Source organism: Cyprinodon tularosa, unplaced genomic scaffold (assembly GCF_016077235.1).
Source record: "Cyprinodon tularosa strain WSP-4 unplaced genomic scaffold, ASM1607723v1 ctg236, whole genome shotgun sequence".
In the NCBI taxonomy this organism is placed as follows: domain Eukaryota; kingdom Metazoa; phylum Chordata; class Actinopteri; order Cyprinodontiformes; family Cyprinodontidae; genus Cyprinodon; species Cyprinodon tularosa.
Window position 1 is genome coordinate 191,190 of NW_024038883.1, and position 24,925 is coordinate 216,114.

A 24,925-nucleotide genomic window follows, 5' to 3' on the forward strand; every position below is an offset into this window, starting at 1 on the left:
CAGTGAGTTCCACCCGGTGTGGAGGATCCACTGTGGTATTTATCTTTCCCACAGTGGGCACAGATCCTGTCCACTGACAAGTTAAAGCAGATGAAGGCCTCTCAGAGCATCCTCGCCATCAGTGTGTGTAATCACGCTGAGAGATGGGCTGAAAACAATCGATCGGTAGGTTTACTGTGGCCTCTCGCCAGCGGCTCTAACACTCTGCTCTGTTCTCATCAATACTTCCATTCAGCCGGCCACAGGGCCCCGGGCCCCCCCAACCCTGCCCCTTAGTTAGTGCATTTATTTTTAGAGAGCCAGCGCTCTCTCTCTGCTGCGATTGGAAAGGCCAGAGTACAACTTTGTTGTTTTATGCTTCATTTATACACAGCAGAGGTTTATGAGTCTAAAAAATAGAACATTTGATTCTCTAAAAGGTCCTAGAGGGAAGTCCAGACATCCCTGTTCCTTCCAGAGACACCAGGTGGTGCCAGACCAGGAAGGAGACTTTAAGATGCATGATCTCCTTCCTCGGCATGCTTTCTATCATCCATCTGATTTATGTTTGTTGGAAAAACATCTATAAGTAGAAGGAATCTCTCATTGGCTTGAGCTGGGGACTCCTGCTCTTATCTCATGGTAAGGAAAAGCCAAGTAAATCTCCAAAGGGCTCATCTGAGCTTGGCCTTGATATTTATCTCCAGGATGGAGTCACAGCCAAACAGGAACAGACCAGATGAAGCTACTATGAGAAAAAGCAGAGAGAGCAGAACGTTAGAGATTGAACTAACAGATTCTGCAGAGTGGGAGAATAGAGATAGAATGAAGCAGAATGATGAAAAAGGGGTCCCTATGTCCTCCAGCAGTCTAAGCCTATAGCAGCAGAACTATAGAGATAGCTCAGGATAACCTGAGCCACTCTAACTAGAAGCTTTATCAAAAAGGAAAGTTTTAAGCCTAGCCTTAAAAGTAGACAGGGTGTCTGCCTCACGGTCTAAAACTGGTAGTTGGTTCCACAGGAGAGGAGCCTGAGAACTAAAAGATCTGCCTCCCATTCTACTTTTAGAAATTCTAGGAACCACTAGTAAACCTGCAGATTGAGAGCGAAGTGCTCTGTTAGGAACATAAGGAACAATCAGATCTCTGATATCAAAGATCTGATAAAGACAGCGAGACAGAATATCTTTATAGAACATTTAGATGAACATCTTCTCTACTTTGTGTTCCTCCAGGAAGAGCTCCGGGTTTCCCAAGTGGACCTGTCAGCTCCAAGAACCATGCAGAACTTTCTCTCCAAAGCTTCTGTGCATCACTTACCTCCATGATGCAGATGATAGATTTAGGTTCAAATGAATAACAGCATGGCAGACATTTTGAATTCAAAGAATGACGCCATTTATGTTTTTTACAGGTTAATGAAAAATTCTAAAGAAATAAATAATTTCTCTTAATCTTTCAGTTTCATCATCTTTCTTCTCCTGGTCTTTATTTCTCCTCCCTGAGAGCTATTAGCTATGCACTGGAGCTTGATTAATTAGTCAATAATTGGTTGTCATGTCACACCCCAATGGCGTGACAGCGCCCCCGAGGGCAGGACGAGACAGGACATCAGGGGGGAAAAAAACAGACAGAGAGGAAACACTTTCCACCAGATTTACGAAGTTAAAGCCCTAGTTTAATATTTTAACTGATCAGTTCGTAGAATCTCCTTTTCTACCCTAACTTTTGCTTGGGTTCCCAGACGGCAGCAGAGGTTTGCTCCTGCTGGGTCGGTCCGGCAGAGTTCACGGCTCAGTAAGGAGTTTTTGGATTCTCAGAGGAGTTCATGGTCGTTTTTCATTTGAAAATGCAAAAAGTTGTCTGAGTTAAAGATGAGCCGGAATAACACACCTCCACCGCCGTGCTTGACAGGTATTTTGCTGTAAAGCATGGTAACAATTTTAGAAATTGGGAACTGTTGTGAAAATTTACCTGAAGATTATGAACATATAAAATAACTAGAACTTGAAGTTATAGTTAATTAATCTGTAATTCAAATCAAGGGTAAAGCTAGTTATTATCAGTTGAATGATTATAACTGTAATTTGCTTACTGACCAGGGTTTTAACTCCTTACCTAAAAGTTTAGATGCTTTAACACGGCTGTTAAAAATTCAGTTGTCTTTTACCAATTTAGTAATCTAGGCTATGGCCTTCAGCAGAGTTATTAATCACCAACTCAAAGAGATTTGGATCAATCCGGATGCAACAATAAGAGGCAATTTTGCAAGGGGGTTAATTTTATAACTCACGGGACATCTCCCATTTTAGCTACGGTGGTTAGCCTTAGCTGCAGCCTCCAGCAGCTAAGGCTAACCACCTCTGCTGCTGCGCCTCAGGCAGTCACGCTGTGGCGGCTTCTGAGGGCTCCCTCAGCGAACAGCAATCGGGGCTCCCGTCGTTCAGCGGTTAGCAGAGCTGGATTAGCTCTTCTCCGTCTCTGCTGCAGCAGGATTCAGGATACACTGAGTTTACTCGGTTTGAATAAAAACACTGCGTTCAGCTCCTTCTGAATCACAGGAAATAGGCCCAGTGAGCGCAGACCTCTCTGGAGGGATTTGGTTGCTACGTAGCGTCGCCTTCGTCTGGAAGCCCTTTGTCTAGCCTCTAGCGGCACAGAGCCCCCGACAAAATAGGACGTTGATACGGGAAGCTGGACCTTTTAAAACGCCGGAGGGGTGTCATCAGAGGGGGGTGGTTCTGGTTACATTAGCGACAATGGATCACAACAGAACCATTGTCCAAATTAGTCATTTCAATTGTGTGAGGAAGATCAAAGTTTAACTCTACAGCTGACTTTGCTCTAAACCCCCCCAGCCCAGGACAGTATGACAAGACGGTCCAACAAAGGTGTGCATTTGCCCCCCATGGTGCCTTGAGGATGAAGCCGCTAACTCATGCTACGTTCAGATTGCACGCAGCGTTTAGTTCTGATGCGCGGCTGAAGCATCTTTGCTGCTCTAGCTGCGCGGTGGTAAAGTGGTTCTGATGCGCGGTGGGCGGAGCTACTCTATCCTTTCTCTGCCTGGAACAATGGCGGCTATATTAGCTGTGATCAGCGGGTAGAAAGTATTTAGAATCTCTGTTGAAGTGAGAAAGTCCTCCTGAAAACATGGTCTGTGCAGTCAGTTCATCCAGATTACCATCCTGCCTTCAAAGAGTATTTCTCTGTGGGAGCCGCTCAGACCCCCACATACCGGCGCTGCGCTGTCACTGGGAATCCCCAGCAGCAGCTGCCTCAGGCCCGGGAGCCTCTCCAGGGGTTTCCCCTCCTGTTGGTGGCGGCTGGAAGTAGATGTCAGCGTTTTTCAGGTCTGTGCTACAAACTGCAGGCAGCAGGATAATAAAAGCCAACATATTCTGCCGGCAGGTTTCTACATTTGAAGTTAATTTAGGCGTTAATAAACTGTTTCAGAGGAGTGATCATAGCGCTCTGCATCAGCAGTGCTGCGTCTGACTCCCTGCCAGCTCCCAGATCAGCTTCTCTTCACTTGTCCTGCAGTTCAGGCTGTTTAAAGTTGGTTTTTCTTTCTTAACATAGATGGCTTCCTTCACGTCCCTCTCAAACCACCTGTTTTCTTTGTCCATTAGTGAACATTTTTCAAAAGAATGTCCTTTGTCCTTAAGGTGTAGATGTACCGCAGGTACGAGGTGTTAGTGTTAACATGCTGGGTTTAGCCTTCTCCAAATACGTCTCCTTCCAAACAAATCAGTCTTGTTCTACCAGTTCTGTTATAAACTTTAATCTTTAGGCTGGGGTTTTCCGAGGTGGAGGTGAGATTTGAACCCTAACAAGACTGATGTGCAGCACCAGTTTCCTGTTTATGGTAATCGCTGTTGTCCATCTGGCCAGTAAGACCATACCAGTGCGCTCCAGAAAAGATAACTGACCCAGCACCTGCCTTAAAGGAGGTCTGATGAACCTATTTAATCATCTGGAAACAGAAAGAGCGTCTCTGGTTTGGTGAGAAGTAGGAGAGGATTTCTGCTGTGGGATTAGTTCTCCGGGGGTTTTCTCCCAGAATGCATTTGTTTTTCTGTGCTTGGGTTAAATGCTGTCCAAGTATAGATGCTTGGGTCTAAATGAAGGCAGTAAAACCAACCGTAGCATGATGACTTTGATAAATCACTCTAAACTATATGAAGCCTGTCGCTGCATTCTGGGCCCAGTTTATAAATGTCAGATCATGTTTTGCTCTTTAATCAGTGTTTTTATGCCTCTAATGAAGGTTTCCCTTCAGGGAGGCATAACGTCTATTGAGCTGAACTGAATTGTTCTTCTCTCAGATCTCTGGCTTCCAGAATGAGACAGCCTCTTAATAAAGAGCCGATTTATCAGCCTGTCAGCGAGGCTGCAGGAATCAATGAGGACAGAGAGACACGAGTCCAGGTCCAGGACAGGAGGACAGGAGTCCACGCTGACCTACAGTCCATCCATCATCCATCCATCCGTCTGTCCATCATCCGTCCATCCATCCATCCATCCGTCCATCCATCCGTCCATCCGTCCATCCATTCATCCGTCCATCTATCCATCCATCCATCATACTGAGCGACAGTGGCGTTGGATGTAGGAGTTTGCCCTAAAATCAAAGGGTTGACGGTTCAAGCCCTGACTCCGACTTTCAGTGTCGTTGTGTCCTTGGGCAAGACACTTCACCTGCATTGTCTACTGATGGTGGTCAGAGGGCCCGGTGGCACCAGTATACGGCAGCCCCGCTTCTGTCAGTGAGCCCCAGGGCAGCTGTGGCTACAATGTAGCTTGCCACCATCAGTGTGTGAGTGTGTGCGTGAATGGGTGAATGAATGTAGTGTAAAGCACTTTGGTCAAGTCTGCTGACTTGAATAAAGGAGCTATATACTGTAAGTACATGCCATTTACCATTTACACCATCCATCCATCCATCCATCCATCATCCCTCATGGATGTGTTTTTGATTTTCAAGCTTTAGAATTCATCTGAACATTTTTCACAATTAAAACTCTAAAAATGCTGAACATGAAACAAATGATGGTTTTTAACCTCCCTGCTTAACTAAAACTCAAGTGACAAAAGAAAAGAGCGTTTATTGGACAAAGGAGCAAAACAACTTGCAACAGTTAACATTAAAGTTTTTCTGCAGCATTTCAACAATTTCCTTATTGACCTGACTCTGTGGTGTTTTTTGGTGAAATTAAAAGATCTGGAAAGAAAAGAAATGGAAGGATAAGTTCAGGGATCAGGAGCAGGAATGCGAGAGGGGGGTGGGGGGGGGTGAAAGCCAAATCCCTGGAAGACTTTCTCTCATAATTAATAAATGAAAGATGTTGTTAGTGCATCTGATCAATAGAGTTGTTAGGCAAAGGGAGCGATTGATTGGGCTATGGGATGAAGGATGGAGGGATGATGAGATGGAGGTGGGGTGGGGGGCTCTGCCGTTCGCTCCATGGCTGTTTCAGATTTTCACCCTCATTGAGAACAAAGGAGTCTCCTGAGCCTCATCAACGCTGATAGACACTTAGCATCATCCTGACCTTAACGGGAGGGAGGAGGACAAATGGGTGGGAGGGGGGGATCGGGGGGGAAGGACGGGGAAGGAAGGAAGGAAGTTTTGAGAATTCTATATCTAAATGAGGATTCCTTATTGTTGGTCTTTGTGTAAATAAAATAATTGCTGATTAAAGTGACCTCATCAAAACCTTTTAGTTTAAAGATTTCTGACCAATTAGATTAGAGTTCATTAAACAAATTTTTATTTTTTTAGTTCCCCTCATGAAAGATATCCAGTTATTCCCACAGAGGACATCATTTCATCCACTCTATGAAAATACTCCTAACCTTTTTTCTCATTGCCTAAAATCTAATTAGGATAAACTTCCAATTTAAGTTTAGTTACAATCTTCAAACTCATTAAACTTTTTATTTGCTAACAGCCAGCAGAGAATTGGTTGGTCGGTTGGTGGGTGGGTGGGGGGGTTGGTTGGTTGGTTGGTTGGTGGGTGGGTGGGTGGGTGGGTTGGTTGGTTGGTTGGTTGGTTGGTGGGTGGGTGGGTGGGTGGGTGGGTTGGTTGGTTGGTTGGTGGGTGGGTGGGTGGGTTGGTTGGTTAGTTGGTGGGTGGGTGGGTGGGTGGGTGGGTGGGTGGGTGGGTTGGTTGGTTGGTTGGTTGGTGGGTGGGTGGGTGGTTGGTTGGTTGGTTGGTGGGTGGGTGGGTTGGTTGGTTGGTTGGTTGGTGGGTGGGTTGGTTGGTTGGTTGGTTGGTTGGTTGGTGGGTGGGTGGGTTGGTTGGTTGGTTGGTGGGTGGGTTGGTTGGTTGGTTGGTTGGTTGGTGGGTGGGTTGGTTGGTGGGTTGGTTGGTTGGTTGGTGGGTTGGTTGGTTGGTTGGTTGGTTGGTTGGTGGGTGGGTGGGTTGGTTGGTTGGTTGGTTGGTTGGTTGGTTGGTTGGTGGGTGGGTGGGTGGGTTGGTTGGTTGGTTGGTTGGTTGGTTGGTGGGTGGGTTGGTTGGTTGGTTGGTTGGTTGGTTGGTGGGTGGGAGGGTTGGTTGGTGGGTGGGTTGGTGGGTGGGTTGGTTGGTGGGTGGGTTGGTTGGTTGGTGGGTTGGTTGGTTGGTGGGTGGGTTGGTTGGTGGGTTGGTTGGTTGGTGGGTTGGTTGGTTGGTTGGTGGGTGGGTTGGTTGGTTGGTTGGTTGGTGGGTGGGGAGGTGGGTTGGTTGGTTGGTGGGTGGGGGGGTTGGTTGGTTGGTGGGTTGGTTGGTTGGTGGGTTGGTTGGTTGGTGGGTGGGGGTGGGTGGGTGGGTGGGTGGGTGGGTGGGTGGGTTGGTTGGTTGGTTGGTGGGTGGGTGGGTGGGTTGGTTGGTTGGTTGGTTGGTTGGTGGGTGGGTGGGTGGGTTGGTTGGTTGGTTGGTTGGTTGGTTGGTGGGTGGGTGGGTGGGTGGGTGGGTTGGTTGGTGGGTGGGTGGGTGGGTGGGTGGGTTGGTTGGTTGGTTGGTGGGTGGGTGGGTGGGTGGGTGGGTGGGTGGGTTGGTTGGTTGGTTGGTGGGTGGGTGGGTGGGTGGGTTGGTTGGTTGGTTGGTTGGTGGGTGGGTGGGTTGGTTGGTTGGTTGGTGGGTGGGTTGGTTGGTTGGTTGGTTGGTTGGTTGGTTGGTTGGTGGGTGGGTTGGTTGGTTGGTTGGTGGGTGGGTTGGTTGGTTGGTTGGTTGGTTGGTGGGTGGGTTGGTTGGTGGGTTGGTTGGTTGGTTGGTGGGTTGGTTGGTTGGTTGGTTGGTTGGTTGGTGGGTGGGTGGGTTGGTTGGTTGGTTGGTTGGTTGGTTGGTTGGTGGGTGGGTGGGTGGGTTGGTTGGTTGGTTGGTTGGTTGGTTGGTGGGTGGGTTGGTTGGTTGGTTGGTTGGTTGGTGGGTGGGAGGGTTGGTTGGTGGGTGGGTTGGTGGGTGGGTTGGTTGGTGGGTGGGTTGGTTGGTTGGTGGGTTGGTTGGTTGGTGGGTGGGTTGGTTGGTGGGTTGGTTGGTTGGTGGGTTGGTTGGTTGGTTGGTGGGTGGGTTGGTTGGTTGGTTGGTTGGTGGGTGGGGAGGTGGGTTGGTTGGTTGGTGGGTGGGGGGGTTGGTTGGTTGGTGGGTTGGTTGGTTGGTGGGTTGGTTGGTTGGTGGGTGGGGAGGTGGGTTGGTTGGTTGGTGGGTGGGGGGGTTGGTTGGTTGGTTGGTTGATTGGTTGGTGGGTGGGGGGGGTTGGGTGGGTTGGTTGGTTGGTTGGATGGTGGGTGGGTGGGGGGGTTGGGTGGGTTGGTTGGTTGGTTGGTGGGTGGGTGGGGGTGTTGGGTGGGTTGGTTGGTTGGTTGGTGGTGGGTTGGTTGGTGGTTGGTTGGTTGGTTGGTTGGTTGGTGGGTGGGTGGGGGGGTTGGGGGGGTTGGTTGGTTGGTTGGTTGGTTGGTTGGTTGGTGGGTGGGTGGGTGGGTTGGTTGGTGGTTGGTTGGTTTGGTGGGTGGGTGGGTTGGTTGGTTGGTTGATGGATTGATTGACTGATTGAATTAATGATTGATTTAAATGAAGTTGGCGTTGAATTGCGAGCACTAGAATATCAGGACCTATAAGGAATTTCTAGGGAGTTTTTGGGGGGGGTGAATTGAAAAACCTGTTTGAAGGTACTGGACGATACTAAGAGATATCTAGCCTTCCCAGTTATTATTGTGTCGGCCATAGTGATGTGCTTGCCAGAAATCTCCAGCAGGCATCTTCAGCCAGAGGCTTAAATAAACTCCGTTCCTGATTCAGAGATTCAGTCTCTACTTTCAGCTGATGCCGAAGTCATTTGTCTGTGATCTTTTTCTATCAGACCGGTTCCATATTTCATAACCAGTGTGGATTGGACGGTTGATCACATTGGTCCGTCTATCCATCTCCCTCATCCAACCATCAGATGCCAAAACAGATTCATCTAACTGAGGCACAAAGATTCATCCCGACGTTCCAAAGGAAAAAATTCACAATTTTCTGGACTGAAAATATTAGGCTCAGGTTTAGGAGGACCCTAAACCTAAAATAGAAACAAACCCAACAACAAAATATTATAGGAACAAAGCTCACGCTATGTGTTACCTTAAAACTGAATAATTCTAATTCCTGGAACACATCAAGGTTTAATTGTATTCCAAACACCCACAGACAGCGTCTTTCAGATCCCTTTCTGTAGAAAATGCTTCCTGCGTCGGATGGAAAAGATAGCGGCCTGCGTTTACAGAGACAAACGCTGGTTCAGCCCGTCATCCCAGGGAAGAAAAAAAGACTCAGCAGTGTGGTTGTGTGTTTGTCCATTAACAGCTAATAGCAGCTCTGTTTCCCCATTATCACTAATGGATACAACTCTCTAGACGCGAGCGCGCACACACACGCCGTCTGCTGGGACCATTACTTACCCTCTCATTCCCATGCTGTCAAAATTAGACATGCAACATGACAACCAGCCACACACCCACTCTAACACAGTCTCTTTCTAAACGTCTCAGCGGACAGGAAGTGAGGGCGTTAGGCCGAACAAGGAAGTGTTTCCTGTGGCAGCCAAAGAGCCAACCTCGCAGTGTGTCTGATGTAAGGAGGAGATGAAGCCCAGGGAATCCAAAGTGCCTGTTGACTGTTTTAATTGTTTTCTCACCTCTCTTCCCTCTGTCTTCCCTCCATCCAAATGCTTCCTTTATCTTTTTCCTATTTGATGCTGTTCATAAACTATCAATTCCTTCTGTCTCTCAGTAATCTTATTGCATCATAATTCATCAATCTCTCATCAAAGACCTTTCTCCTGATCCTGCACCAATCTCATCCCATTTTCTGCCAAATTTCTCCATGGTTAAGTGAGTTTATAATGATGTTTTATGATCCTTTCTTTGTAAGGTTACTGCAGTTTGCTATTTGTTCTTGGTAAAATGGCTCAAGTTCACGTAAATTGACTTGAATCCACCAAAACCCGAAGAGCCCTTCCAGAAACTTCAAACGAAACCCATTTTGATCTAAGTTTAGAGTCATTGTACATTTGGGTCACCTAGAGGAGACCAGTAAACAACCAGCAATTCGTCTAAAACTCCAGTCCTTAGAGGCCCAATATCCTGCAACTTATAGATCCAATGCACCTAATATTTTATATCACAGGTCACGGATTAGCGGACGGCAGGCCCAGGTCCGGAGCCACCTGCTGGCAAATCCGGACCCAACCTGATTTAAAATATTTATAAATTACTGCATGTTGTCTGACGACAGTGTCTAATTTAACTTGCGCCTCTTCTCCTGTTAATACGGTAAAGCCCTGGGGAGCGTCCGGCTCCAGGCTGCACGTGATCCAAATGAGCCAATGAGCTGTCAGTATGGGTTGCTGCTGCTGCTACTTTTAGACACAGCAGGCAAACCTGTGGCAAGCCAGGCGATGGGAAAGAAGGAGAAGACCATGAGAAAAAGAGAGCAGAGAAAGTGTGGACTGCTGGAAGAACTGCGGTGAACTGGTGAAAGAAAAGTGAAATGGCGTGCTCAAAGATGACCCTGCACATTTAGAGGATGTTTGGCTCAACCTGCTGCTGTGAAGCAGGATTCTCCACCATGAACAGAATCAACAATAAATCTGGATCCAGGCTCAGAATGAGCTCCTTGATATGTGCTTGAGAATGGCTTAGTCTCTGGTTAAACCCAGGTTTAAAGCCTCGCAGGGCAGCCTAAAGCCCACTGCCAACATTAAGACAGAAAAAAGAAAGAAAATAACAAACCATCAGTTCAGGGGTTTGAGAAAATATGGGAATCAGGAAATTGTTGAATGGTTGTTTTTCTCTACTTCAAAAACGATTTAGATTTTAAAATGGATTTTTTTTTTTTTTTTTTTTGAAAATTCAATGCATTACATGGATGCATAAAAACCTGCTTTTTATTTCAGTGTTAAATTCTGTTTAAAGTAACAGATTATAATTTAAAATGTCTCTGGATCTTTACTAGTTGATGATTTTCTTTATTCGGACCCCCCTGATTTTTAATTGGTTAGCCCAGGTTTAAATCATTAGCAGACCTCTGCAGAGAGACTGCATGAAGTCAGGAAGTTTTCAGGTGTGTAGGGAGATGGACACATGTAGAGGTTAAAGGACACTGACCCTCTAGCTGTTGATGAGCAGTGGAGCGTGGTTAGGATGGTTCTTCCTGAAGTCCACCATGATCTCCTTGGTCTTCTCCACCTTCAGGATCAGGCTGTTATCTCTGCTCCACCAGCTGCTCCACCTCCTCTCTGTAGTCCAGGTCGTTGTCGTCTCTGATGAGGCGTGGTGTTGTCTGCAAACTGCAAACTTCACCATGTGATTGGCAGCTGTGTGTCTGGTATCATCACCACACTGGGTTAGCTTTGATGATGTCACCAGTGCTACAGAAATCAGGAAAGTAAACAATGGAGAGCATCATGGAAGGAAGCCACGGCATAGTCAGTGTGCTTTATTGTTTCTCTCTATTATATGAATCCCTCTCACCAGAGCTGTTCCATGTTTATCCAATGGAAACAGAGTTGATTCTGCTTGTTAGATCAGAAGCGACTGGCGCGGCGTGTTGACGTCCGTACGTTGTGTCCAATGGTATCACGTAATTTAGCGTGTCGACCCGGCTCTGGTGTTCCCACAGCGTGCCAATCAGAGCTGAGGAGATTTAAATGCGGGTCACTTGCCGTGTCGTTTGACTCGGTTAGACAAGCATCAGTGACATGTTCCCACTGCCACTAAAAGCCTCTTGTTCTGGTTTAAAAGTTTTTTTCAGCCGGTGGGAAAGGGGTTTAAGTCAGATACAAATCGCCCAAATATCCAAGGCAGCTCGTTTCACTCTAGTGAGCTTCATGTTCCTCTTCTACTGGTTTGGCTTCCAGATAGACGAGTCCGAGTAGCGCCATCTCACTGCGGAGCTGAGTCCCACCTGGTTTTTAGACGCACAGTGAGAACAGGTAGATCGCATCAGAGCGTCGGGTCGCACAGCGTGAGAACAAACATGGTGAACTTTTAAACCCTGTGGTCGTACAGTGTGAGCTGTAGCTGTGTGCGGTGATTGGCCTAGTCAAAACCTCAGACTGTCCCTCAGTGAGATCATTGCACTCTCGCTCCTCTCTCTCTCTCACATGGTTCTTCCAGTCCACTGCTTCTTTCTTTCCAATCGATGCAATATTAATGAGCCACAGCCCTGCTGGCTACTCAGACCGTGTGTGTGTGGGGGGGGGGGGGGGGGGGGGGGAGTTGTTTTGGTTGCATCACTCTGAGCAACACACACATGTGTGTTTCCATGTGGTTAAAGTGGGTTCATATGAGCGTCCCCCTGCGCTGAAGGACAGCCCTCAGGCAGAGCTCTGTCACTGTCAAGGTCAACAACAAACTCACTCCAACTTCTCTTTCATCCATTCCTCCACCACACTTTCACTTTCTTCTACCTCTTGCCTCAAATATGCAAAAAAATAAAAATCCTGGAATTACAACACCGTCTGAAAAACAAGGACAGCATTAAAACGTATCGCAGTTATTTCGTTTTGTTCAGTCAGGAGAATAAATTCAGGACTAGGAAATATTTTTCACTTGCTGCGGTTTGCTTTTCCAAATGTGTTTAAAGGATGGAAATGATAATAAAATAGGATGCACCGCCCATGAAACATTTACAATCAATCCACCGCAGAAACGTAGAGCTACTGTCAATCACAGAAATAATATGATGTCAAATTTTTTATTGGAAAAATTACTTTTGATTTGAAAAATGACTCAAGGCATGTTCCAGTTCACCAGATCATCCAGTCAGATTGATTCAAAGTTTTCTATCTAAGGAAAACCAGCTGATTGCATCGACTCATTGACTCTTCAGCAATCCCTCACACTAAGCATGCTTGTAGCGACAGTGGAGAGGAAAAACTCCCTTTGAACAGGAAGAAACCTCCAGCAGAACCAGGCTCAGTGTGAGCGGCCATCTGCTGAGGCCCACTGGGGTTCAAGGAGACAGAAGCAGACATAGAAAAAGAAGCATAGATACAAAAGGCAACTGTCAACCAGCTCCACAGGCGGCCCCGTCCAGGAAACACACAGCCAGGCAGACGAGCTCCGAGCCAGCTCCCATGTCAGAGGATGAAGAGAGCACATCCAGTTAGTCACAGTCAGAGAAACAGGACTACACTGGAAAACAGGCCAAGCTCCAACATCTAGAAACAAAGGTGTTGATGGCAGCAGCACAGCTGATAAACACATTTGAGAGCGTGTGTCTGATCGTCCGCCTTAACCCCTAAATCCCTCCATCACTATAGAGCCGGGACTTTATAGTGAACTCAGGTAGCTGACCGTTCAGACAGATGATCACTCCTTTTTGCTTTATTGGTCACATAAGTCCTCCTCCACTGCATGGTGCCTGCGCCATCTTTGTTTTTAGTAGCCACTGTCGCAAATACCATAATGCTTTGCAAGGAGACCTCTTCGACGCAAAGCATTCTGGGATATATCTGCCTCTTCTGAGGCCTTACTTTCCTTCTCAAACACTTCATAGACACTTTACTCCCCCGACCCTCGGCCATTTCCAAAGAACCGTGGTGAGAAAGGTGAGCTTCAATGACCGTCGCTCACCGTAGCTCACCACAGATATACGCCTGAAAGTGCGCAGAAACAGCTAGCTAACGGGACGAGCAGATAGGACGGCCTTACGGAAACATATCACCAGAATGATTGACAGTTAGGAGGACCACTGATTGAGATGCACCTGGAAATAAAAGATCGCCCTCTATGCCTTTAAAATAGAATGTGATGGAAACCAAGAGCAAACGAGGAGCTGATCTTGGTTTTCCAAAGGTTCTGGAATGATCTGCTCCTGCATGTCAGCCAAACGTCTTCTCTGTATGACTTTAAGAATCTTCTTAAAACATGTTTGTTTTCTTAAGGACTCTGCTTTAAACTATTCTAACTTTTACAAAAGTCTAACTTCCTTTTCTGTAATAGTTTATGATAATTATATGTCCAACGCTAGTGGACCTTGGTTTATTGTTAAGTGATGATTAATAAAGGTACTAAGTGACTTTTTCCTTCTTTTATTGTGAAAAGCACGCTGTAGTTGATTTATTTTTATGCTGTGAAAAAATACTGACTGTGGAAAACATTTAATAGATAAATTCAGTCTGTTCACATAGAATAGAATAGAATAGAATAGAATAGAATAGAATAGAATAGAAAATCCATTTATTGTTCCACAGTGGGGAAATTCTGGTGTTTACCAATGTGGACCTTAGAAAAATGTATAAGAATAACATAATATGCTGAGTAATTCAACAGATTTTCACTTTATTAAATTTATTTTAATGCTAAATTTTACCATTTGATGAATTATTAGAAATGTTTTTGTGGTTGGAAAATGTCGTTTCTCTGAGTTTCTTCTCATAACAATCCAGGTTATTTCTCCAGGTTTATTCATAACATGTTACTGTTTAACCATAGTGTGTGTAATTAGTTTTAACTCTGACTTCTTTCCATTACTGTTAAGGAGGAACGAACGCTGCTCAGGTGGAACAGGGCTGATTACTGAGCAGTAAAGGCCGAAAGATGAATTTATAAAAATAAAGTGCCGACTGATTGAAATCCATCAATTTATGTAACTGGAGTTAATAGTTGAATACTTTTTTCCCACGACAGTTTGCCTCAGATGTGAATTAATTCTTTTGGTTAAGATATTAAATCAGATATTTCATAAAGTTTCCTTTAAAATGTCCTCCCTTTAGAGCCACTTATCACGGAGTCAGTGACAGCATTTCCTCATTGTTTACATGCTTCTAATCTAAATCTATTAATTAGAATAGAAATAGGTTGGTAGAGTGAAGCTGCAGCCGTCTGACAGCAGCTGAAACTGACAGACAGAACAAATCCTGCTCTTCTCTTCCCTTCATCATTCTCTCCTTCTCTGCAGTAATTATGTGTCTCCCTCTCGGAGCGTCCAGCTCGGTGTCCAGGCTCCCAGCGTATCGATCCGTCCGCTCTCACCAATCTGCTGCCTTAACCAGCCAATGCTGCCGCCGGTCACATCCCGCTCGCTGCCATCCTTCCTGCTCGGCTTCCGGCTTTAATAGACCTGAGGAATCTGGTGCAGAGGTGATTTAGTGTCATCATGTGACGGCCTCAGCTCCTCGCTGCCAGACTGCCGCAGACCAGCCGGCGTTTATTTGTTGTTGTTTGTTTTCAGCTTTGTTACCGGCTGCCTCTGCTCACCCTGAGCTGAAATCACAGACTGCTGTGAGGCTCGTTCAGATGTGGAGGCGTCAGAGAATCGACGTTTGGCTGAAGGGAACTTAATCTCAGCTGGGATTGTTATCAGGGTTTTCAATCAGAGAGGGCTTTAGTGGACGCCATGATGTCCAGCCTTCATACGTCCTGAAAGGAGACAGGTTCTAGGTCTGAAAAGGGCAAAATGTCTCTATGGTTTCTATCAACTTCAGGATTCACGGCAGTGGTTCCTTGTCTGCTGCTCTAACCTCTTACACCCTAAGGGGGTATAAATAAATTTCTGCCTGACAAAAACACACAAAAGTAAATAACTTATAGCCTCACAGCTATTAGATTTAAGAAGAAACTTTTGGTACGTCTGTAAAGGTAAGATGTCATAGAATGGTTTTCTGGTGTCAGCACCATTGTAGCTTTGACCCTGCCTGAAATATTAGGGACAAAATACAAAATATTTTGCATTTTTTGAACCTCGCCAAATTTTTCTTTGAAATAAACATTGCAAAACACTACCAAAATATTATTTATAGCGCAAAAAAGTAGTACAGACTTTTAAATCTAAATGTTGTGTAAAAATATACCAAATTTGGACTCAATCAGATGAATCATATTTATTTTAGAATGGTATTAGTGAGAAATTTCTTAGGCGGAGAGGCCATTTTGGCACATTTATCCATAAATGTCACCAAACTGTGGGTTTGGTAAAATTACGAGGTCACGCAGCAGCTGGACCCACCGGTGGGTCCGTAGGGTTCTAGGGGTTAATGCTACGTTCAGACCGCCGGCAGCAGAAGCAGCAAAAACGTGCCTCATTTGTGATATCTGTAAAAGTTTAGTTCTGATGCGTGGTTGAAGCATCTTTGCTGCTCTAGCTGCATGGTGGTAAAGTGGGTCTGATGCGCGGTGGGCGGAGCTACCCTTTACTTTCTTAGTAGTTAGAATCTCTGTTGAAGTGAGAAAGTCCTCCTGAAAACATGGTCTGTGCAGTCAGTTCATCCAGATTACCATCCTGCCTTCAAAGAGTATTTCTCTGTGGGAGCCGCTCAGACCCCCACATACCGGCGCTGCGCTGTCACTGGGAATCCCCAGCAGCAGCTGCCTCAGGCCCGCTCGCCTCTCCAGGGTTTTCCCCTCCTGTTGGTGGCGGCTGGAAGTAGATGTTAGCGTTTTTCAGGTCTGTGCTACAAACTGCAGGCAGCAGGATAATAAAAGCCAACATATTCTGCCGGCAGGTTTCTACATTTGAAGTTAATTTAGGCGTTAATAAACTGTTTCAGAGGAGTGATCATAGCGCTCTGCATCAGCAGTGCTGCGTCTGACTCCCTGCCAGCTCCCAGATCAGCTTCTCTCATTGGTTGATGCGGCGCGTGAAGCGTGTTCATGTGCTCTAGGCCGTTTCTCAATATGTTTTCTTGAGCGTTCTCGTGTACTCGTGATACGTCATCAGCCTCAGCCCGAGTAACGTTCCAATTCTCGAGAACGCCAGATGGAGAACGCATCAAATCCCCGGATGTTGTTCTAGCCCCGCCCTCTTTATCGAGCATGCATCAGAGCAGACTTGTGCGTTCTTCAGACTGACCGCTTCCCCAGAATGCACCGCGGCCGCAGCTTGATTCCAGACAGCGCTCACAGTGGTAAGTTAAACATTCCCTTTTCTGCTGCTGTTGTTCTTCAAAAGTACGTTTTGAAATCGTTTGAGGCGATAACATTATACATTGAAGCCTCCCTGTGTGGCCTGTTTACAGAGTTAGTGCGAAATGTAAAAAAAAGTCAGACGTTGAGCGGACCAGAGTGACCAGCAGACCTCCGAGGGTAACCGCAGCCAGGGCTAAATTTACCCCGTCTGTAGTGCACTTCTCTCGCTCTAGTTATGTGTGAACTTCCGCTCGTTCTGATGGCGGTTTTTTGCGGTTCGGTAATTTTTTTTAATGTTTAGAAATTAAAAATATTGATTTCAAAATGTTTTGTGTAGGGAATAAATAGTTTTGACTGTTAAAGAAATGCTAAAGAACGTTGCATTTGATGACGTCACGAGTAAGCTTCTGTTCCAATACACATACGCGCTTGCGTGCTCGCGTTCTCGTCAAGTCCGATCTTCTTGCGTTCTCGCCAAGAACGGACTTGACGAGAATGCAAGTACATACTCGCGTTCTCATAAATTGAGAAACGGCCATAGACGCTGCAGGAGGTTTTGCTGCGCATCAACCATTGACTTTGCATGTGAACGAGCTGCTTCTGCTGCCTCTGCTGCTCGCGGTCTGAACGTAGCATAAGCCTGAAGCTTTGGTAATAACTGGTTTGTTCCCCTTAGTCCTCTAATAATTCCCTCCTTGGATAAATAACAGGATAAATGAAATGGGACTTTACAGTATTGTAAAGCTCTAAGGTAACTAATTGTGTTAAATTAGTTCCCTTAGAGCTTTACATTACTTTTATTTCCCATTCCATAGTATCCAGTTATTTCCCTATAAGTTTCTCCCCTGATAGCATGAAGTCAGACACCAGGTTGTTCCAAGTATGATCTGTATTAGTACCTGATTTATTCCCATTTAGTTCCCAGTTAGGAGCATTTCAGTACCTGCTTAGTACCTAGGTAAAACCCATGCAGTTCCCAGTTGTTATCCATTTAGTTCCCAGTTAGTATCCAGTTTCTATGCGGTTCCCACAGCCGTTCGTACTTCCCTTCATCCTGGGACAGGCAGCTGTCAGTCATCTGAGATGTGATTATGATCTTCGGCTCTGACACACGCAGCGGATGCTGCACCGCAAAACCAATTCATGTCTCATCAGCAGCTCATAAACAGCCCATCGATATCCTGGCCAGATCACAACAACTCGTGCTCTGTTAGGGAGGCGCGTATTGATGCACGCCCGTATCAAATATTTATTATCAAGGAGCTCTTAGTTTGGAAACATGATCAATGGTTCTATCCTCCGGTGTACAAATCAGGGCAGTTAAGAGCAGAATCAGAGGCCTGCAAACCATCAAACATGAGAAGGTATTGATCTCATTTTACAAACAGAGGCTGAAACAGAAGAGATTGAAGCTTTCCTTCTGGCTCACAATAAAAACCACATCGTTCCAGAAGGAGGAACATCTGCTGCTTCTCCTTTACTTTCTGATCCAAAGTTTGGATGATGGACGGACGGACGGACGATCAGTCCATCAACCATTTCTGCAGCCCTGCCGTTCTCCTTCAGCCCTCTGGGGGCGTAGTTCCTCCATTAGGCTCCAGCTTCTCGTTTCTCTTTTCTTCTCCCTTTTTTTTCTACATCCTCATTATCATTGTTAAAAACTTTCATTCTGTTGGAGTTAAAGAGATAAATCTGCTTTTTTGATCTCCTCTTCGCTCTTAAACATCGGCTTTCCTCCGTTGACGGGAGGACTTTGTCCCACGTTTAAGTATGCACAGATACTTTCTGAGGATTAATGGGCGGAGAGCGGGCTGAAGGCTCTGATGCTCCGGGGAAAATATGCCAGATTATAAGACGACTACTTTAAACAGTTTGTAGGAATAAAGATGCGATAGGAGGCCTCAGTAAGATGGTTTGATCCTGAGAAACGTTTGGGGAAAAAAAGCTCCAGAGAGGAGATTTAAAACACTGTTAAACACCTACTGATGATGGCTAACGCCACAGCAGCAGCTCTAGTCCGTCGGCCATCTTTATCTGAGGTCTCAGTATGATCAGAATCTCATCTAACGTCACCAGATGAGTTCTCTGATTCGTTCAGCTCCTTCTTTCCAAATCATGGGAACGAGACGCCAAGAGTCTGGAACCGGAACTGGAACTCCTGATCCACAGAGAGATCTATGGTCTGAGCCTGATATGGGAGCAAAGTCAGCTGAAAACCAACAAACAGCCTCATCATCTGCTTAAAGCCAAGCTGAGACAATGAGGTCCAGCCAACCGTCGCCACAAACAACAAATTAAAGGAAAAGTCGTATTGAGAATTCAAACTTCTCAAAGTGTTTTAAATATGAAATTAATAAATACTGTTCAATAAATGTTACGTGTTTTTAATTAAGAGTAATTTTCATTTGAATGTGCTTTACTGGAGGCATGATTTTGCTTGTAAAGCGGGGAGAATGGTAACCTGACTCCACCAGATGGATTTGCTCCGCATATCCATCTGGAAACCTTCCGTTTAAGTAATTTTGGGAAGGGGCGAAAATACTGGTTAGCTGATTGGCCTATGTTGGTGATAGACGGGCCAAATAAACCAATCAGATCAACGAAGCATATGACGTACTAACAGAGCGACGACGAAGAGGAGCCAATTGATCGATCAAACTCTTGCTGAAACCAGTCGGGAGAAGAGCAAAAACATCTTTTCCTCTGAGAAAAGCCTCCAGAGCAGTGTTTTGCTCTTCTTTCAGTGAATAAATACTCTGTAATTCCCATAAAACTTGCGCGATAGCCACGCTAACGCTAGTTTCATCGGCTGAAGCCGCCATGTTCTTTAGACTGAACTGTCGCGCTTCTCGTTGCGTCACACCTCAACCCGCCTCAAAGCCAACACTGATTGGACGTTCGTTTGGTGAACGGCTCCAAATTTTCTTTAACGGAGAGTCTCCAGACTGATTAGCGAATGAAATCTTGAAAGCTCGCGAGATCAGGATGGTCTCACGAGGCTAGGAGAATGGCGCTAGGCTTACCGCACCGTGACGTCACTGCCAGAAGATGGCAGGAGGGAGGGGTTACTATATTTGGGCAAAAATTGCCGCTCCCAGACTCAGGGATCGCGATGAAAATCATTACTTTATTTTTTACTGATTAAGACTTAATTCCTTAAATCAACGCAAACGTATTAGTTTTAGGTATAAATAACGATCCATTTGTTATTCCTTGCAGACCGAACTTTTCCTTTAACAGCCTCACTGCCTGTAAGGCAGAAAGACCCCAAACGTCTGACTGAGAGGAAATAAAAGCGGCAGCAACCTCCTCTACTTCAGCCTGAAATACAAATAAACTCAACTTAGGTCGGACCAGGAGCACAGATTTAACTTCACAGGAGTTAAAGGAAGGGTTTCATCTGTCATCTAGTTCTGCTGCTATAGGCTTAGACTGCTGGAGGACATAGGGACCCCTTTTTCATCATTCTGCTTCATTCTATCTCTATTCTCCCACTCTGCAGAATCTGTTAGTTCAATCTCTAACGTTCTGCTCTCTCTGCTTTTTCTCATAGTAGCTTCATCTGGTCTGTTCCTGTTTGGCTGTGACTCCATCCTGGAGAGAAATATCAGCTGTGCTGCCGAATTGAATCTGAAGAGTGTTAATGTAGAAGCATAGTTAGAAGCTGCATTTGGAGGTGGCACATTATTTTACCCTTTCTTTTACACTTTTCGGTTCTCTTTTTTATATTTTTATTTCATCCATTTTTATTTTTCTGTTCTCTTAATTTATTTTACAATTTTAGAACAAAGCTCACAACAAACGAATACATACACAAAACAAAGAATGTTTGAGAATTTGAAGATGTCCCCTGAAGGACTGGTGAGGTTCCCCACCAGGCAGTGGTTTTCTATCAGAGTAAACCTCCTTCATTAAAACTGTAGACAGGCGTCCCTGATACCAAACCTTATAATAAAACCAACCAGGCAGCTCAACGTTTCTTTGGCTCCTGCTGAAAACCTGAGATATTCAGGAATCTTTCCTCTTTTATTCACTGAAAAGCTTTTACAGCAGTTCAAAGGTCGAGCGTTAATCCCAGCGGCGGCTGGTGGAGTTTGCTCCAAAGTTATCACACCAGTATGTTAATATGAATGCCAACAGCAGAAAAAAACATAAAAACACTTTAGAAAAACATCATTTCATGTCCAGGTTTTCATTTTGTCCATAAATCTTGTCCTTCTGAGGCTTTGAAGGTAAATCTGTGTTTTGTCCAATATTGAGTCACAAACCTAAAAAAATATAATGAACCAGTTTAATAATGGAGAAGCTATTAGTCAGCTTTATATTTTTTTAACCTATAAAAACTATTTATTTTCTGAGAATGTGTTTATTTACGGGAAACTATGCAAATGAACAAACATATAGAAAATGTAGATTATATTCTATTATTTTCCATGTGAATCCCAGATTGTTCATCCTTCTTTGCATTTTCAAATAAGTTCTTTAAATCAGTCCTAGCTGTCTTTATCCAGGCTGGCTCAGACCCTGACGTTTGAAAAAGGAGGCAGAGAAAGCAGAATAAAGCGATAGCCTCGCTGCAAGCAGTTAGCCTCACTGCATGCAGTTAGCCTCGCTGCATGTGGTTAGCCTCGCTCCATGCAGTTAGCCTCGCTGCATGTGGTTAGCCTCGCTCCATGCAGTTAGCCTCGCTCCATGCAGTTAGCCACGTTGCATGCAGTTAGCCTACTGCATACAGTTAGCCTCGCTGCATGCAGTTAGCCTCGCTCCATGCAGTTAGCCTCGCTGCATGCAGTTAGCCTCGCTGCATGCAGTTAGCCTCACTGCATGCGGTTAGCCTCGCTGCATGCGGTTAGCCTCGCTGCATGCAGTTAGCCTCGCTGCATGTGGTTAGCCTCGCTCCATGCAGTTAGCCTCGCTCCATGCAGTTAGCCACGTTGCATGCAGTTAGCCTACTGCATACAGTTAGCCTCGCTGCATGCAGTTAGCCTCGCTGCATGCAGTTAGCCTCGCTGCATGCAGTTAGCCTCACTGCATGCGGTTAGCCTCGCTGCATGCGGTTAGCCTCGCTGCATGCAGTTAGCCTCGCTGCATGTGGTTAGCCTCGCTCCATGCAGTTAGCCACGTTGCATGCGGTTAGCCTACTGCATACAGTTAGCCTCGCTGCATGCAGTTAGCCTCGCTGCATGCAGTTAGCCTCACTGCATGCGGTTAGCCTCGCTGCATGTGGTTAGCCTCGCTGCATGCAGTTAGCCTCGCTGCATGTGGTTAGCCTCGCTCCATGCAGTTAGCCACGTTGCATGCAGTTAGCCTACTGCATACAGTTAGCCTCGCTGCATGCAGTTAGCCTCGCTGCATGCAGTTAGCCTCGCTGCATGCAGTTAGCCTCACTGCATGCGGTTAGCCTCGCTGCATGCGGTTAGCCTCGCTGCATGCAGTTAGCCTCGCTGCATGTGGTTAGCCTAGCCTTGGAGCTAAACCAGGTCCTGGAAAAAGAGCGAGTGAAGCGTCTCCATCTGTCTCTGAGCTGCTTATTATTTTGATGTTCAGCTGATCGGTTCCAAACGGTTTCACCTCCAGCCTTTCTTGGTAAGTTTGCTTTAAGTGATTTCACTTCCGCGACTCGACCTGTCAATCAGCCGCATAACAACTGTGACGACAGTTCTTTCATCTCAGGGCGGAAATATGTCATAAATTGGACGAAAAATTACATTTTCTAAAATGTTATCATTTCATTTCATTTTTTTTTTTTATGTCTTAATCAAGGTCATTGGGCTGTTGGGGCAGCGCCCTCTATTGGCGAGCTGACACCACTTAATTCATAGGTTTATTTCTATCGTTTCAGTTTTTTATTGTTTATTCAGGGATCTGTTCTCACTGCAGGGTTCTGATCACAGCAGATGAAGGACTGATCGGCTCCATGAGGAGCTCTTCCTGGAAGTGTGTCTCTCTAAGGTGGACAGATGGGATATTTCCAGGCGGAGCCCAGCAGAGGTCAAAGAGGAAACTCCCAGAGGAACCCGACACGTGTGCAGAGAAAACGGCCCATTGTGCGTTTGATCCAAGGCTGAAAACATTTCTGCTTTTAGGGCTGATCCACCTTTAGATGATGAAAACATGTCTACAGGTTTTATTTCTACGTTCAGCTCAGGGTTTCTGCATGATAGAGCCCTCATGGAGCAGAACTAAGAGCTGCTCTACTTTCCATTAGTTTCTGTATGAAGGTGAATAATTCCCTTCACAGTCGTTCCTCTGCAGGCTGAGGGATGAAACGCGGGTTCGATGGAGGAAAGCCTTCGCATATACTGATGAAAGTAATTAAGGGAAGCCGACTGAAAAGGCCTGCGTCTAAATTTGCTGCATAAGTAATTTTTGATCGATATGTAACGGTAGAAAGTTTGCTCTTTGAGGCGCTGATCCGTTTCACTCCAACAGACCAGAGTTCATCTCTGCACGCTGCAAAAAGTCAGGCGCTGCAGGTAATTTTTACTTGATTTAAAGCCAAATATTGGATGATGTGGAGTGAAACCAGAGGAGGAAAATCTCTGACGTTCCCAGCGTCTCAAACCATCTAATGGGAACCTCATCAGGGGATCATGTTTAAAACTCTTTTCCATTCAGGAGGAAAAACGCCTCAGCTCCTGAGCGACGCTCTGCTGCAGTGGGAGGAGTTACTGCTCAGAAAAGTTTGTTTCCCAGAGGCACTGATCATCATGCCGCCCTCACCGTGCTTCACTAACAGAGTTCTTCATAGTAGCTTAATCTTTAAAGTAAAAGTCCAGTCAGCGAGGAATAATCAATGGATCATTATTTATACCTAAAACTAATAAGTTTGCTCTGATTTAACCCTTTAAAGCCCGATCCAAGAATAAAACAAAACAGAAAATTATTTTTTTTTTTGGTTTGAAGTCCTTATTTGGCCTTTTAACAAAATATGTAAAAAGAAAAAACAGAAATACATTTTTGATATTAATAATTTATTACTATGCGATAAGTCAACATTATTTTTTGTGTCTTCTGCCGTCTGTTATCAGGTGTATCTGATTGTGTACAATAGGATTTCGAGCAAAGTTTTTACCATTAAATTATGCAAAAGGCGTCAGACGCAAAACATTTCAGAAACCGTATGTATCAAATACGATACATTTGGCATTATAGGGTTAATAAATTTAGCGTTAACCAGTAAAAATAAAAAAACTAATACATTTCATCACGATCACTGAGTCTGGGAGCGGCCATTTTTGCCCAAATCTAGTAGCCCCTCCCTCCTGCCATCTTCCAGCAGTGACGTCACGGTGCGGTAAGCCTAGCGCCATTCTCCCCGCTTTCCAAGCTAAATCAATGGGAACTACTAGACACATCTGCAATCAACAACAATTATTGAAGATTTCCAGAGGACTTCACCATTGAAATTCACCAGAGCTATAGTGAAACTGACAATGCCCACGTGCATGGCAGCTGGATGCTGGAATACATCTGGGAAAAGTGAAAAAAAAGAGTTATTCCACCTTTCTGAGGCCCCGTCCACACGAAGTCAAACCCTGGCCTAAACGCACAAATTTTTCACCAAACCAGCCTCTCATCCATACGAAGCCGGCGTTTCTGGGGTCTGTAAACGATCTTTTTTTTATTAAGCCTTCAGAGTGGGAAGATTTTGAAACGCCGTTTTCGTGTTTCCATCTTTAAGCTCTAACCGCATTTTTTTTTTCCTTACATGCATGCGTCATAGCGTCGCCTCTAAACACGCATGCGCGACACAGTATCACAACAACAATGGCGCCGTACTGTGTTGAATGGTTGCTGCTCATGCTACTCACCCTGCTGTCGGGCTTACAACAGAATCTTCTTCTTCTGGAATATCTCCAGGAAGAACAGAGCAATATCGACCACATAGTTCAGCACCTGAATTTGACCACGAAAATGGACCCGCAGGGCAATTCTCCGGTTTTCAGGTTTGGTTGTTGTAAAAATATTAGTGCGCATGCCCAACATTTCGTTGCCTGTTTTCACCTATTTTTGCTTTGGCACCACAGCGCCACTTACAGGCCTGGCATACATTTTGCAGCGTTTTCATGCATTTGTGTGGACGATCACATTTATTTTACTTCTCCGTCTTTACAACAAACGTTCTGGAAAATATTTGCGTTTCATGTTCGTTTTGACTTCGTGTGGACGGGGCCTGATTCCTGATCCTCCACGGACGGGTTGGTCGTTGGATCGCCAACTTGAAGAGGGAGGATTTGCCATCGAACTTCTGGCCAGAGAAAAAACCCGTAATATGTAGCCAACATTTCTGGGGGGTTTGGTCTTTAGGACCCAGTAGTCTCTGTTTAAGGGTCTGTTTGGTTTGAAATGTTCTGGGATTTTCTGTTGTGTCATTTGGATTTCCTTTCTGATTTGACAAACGCCCAGTGTTGGTATCGCCAGGTTTGTAGAACATCTTCGATGTGTTTCTGTTCTTTGTGTTTATCAAAAAGGAAAGTTTTAAGCCTAGCCTTAAAACCAGACAGGGTGTCTGCCCTGCAGACTAAAAGTGGTGATAACTGCAAACTGGTGACTAAAACTACAGTTAGT

General features: G+C 45.4%; 1 long non-coding RNA gene across 1 annotated transcript in view; it reads left to right on the plus strand.

Moving 5' to 3' along the window:
* The first annotated feature begins 1,837 nt into the window (after nt 1–1,837).
* LOC119784894 overlaps nt 1,838–24,925 on the plus strand; it is a 38,520-nt gene continuing 15,432 nt past the window's right edge. The window contains exons 1-2 of the long non-coding RNA XR_005280996.1: nt 1,838–1,893; nt 22,235–22,401. This is a non-coding gene — a long non-coding RNA (uncharacterized LOC119784894). The remainder of the gene's footprint in view (nt 1,894–22,234; nt 22,402–24,925) is intronic.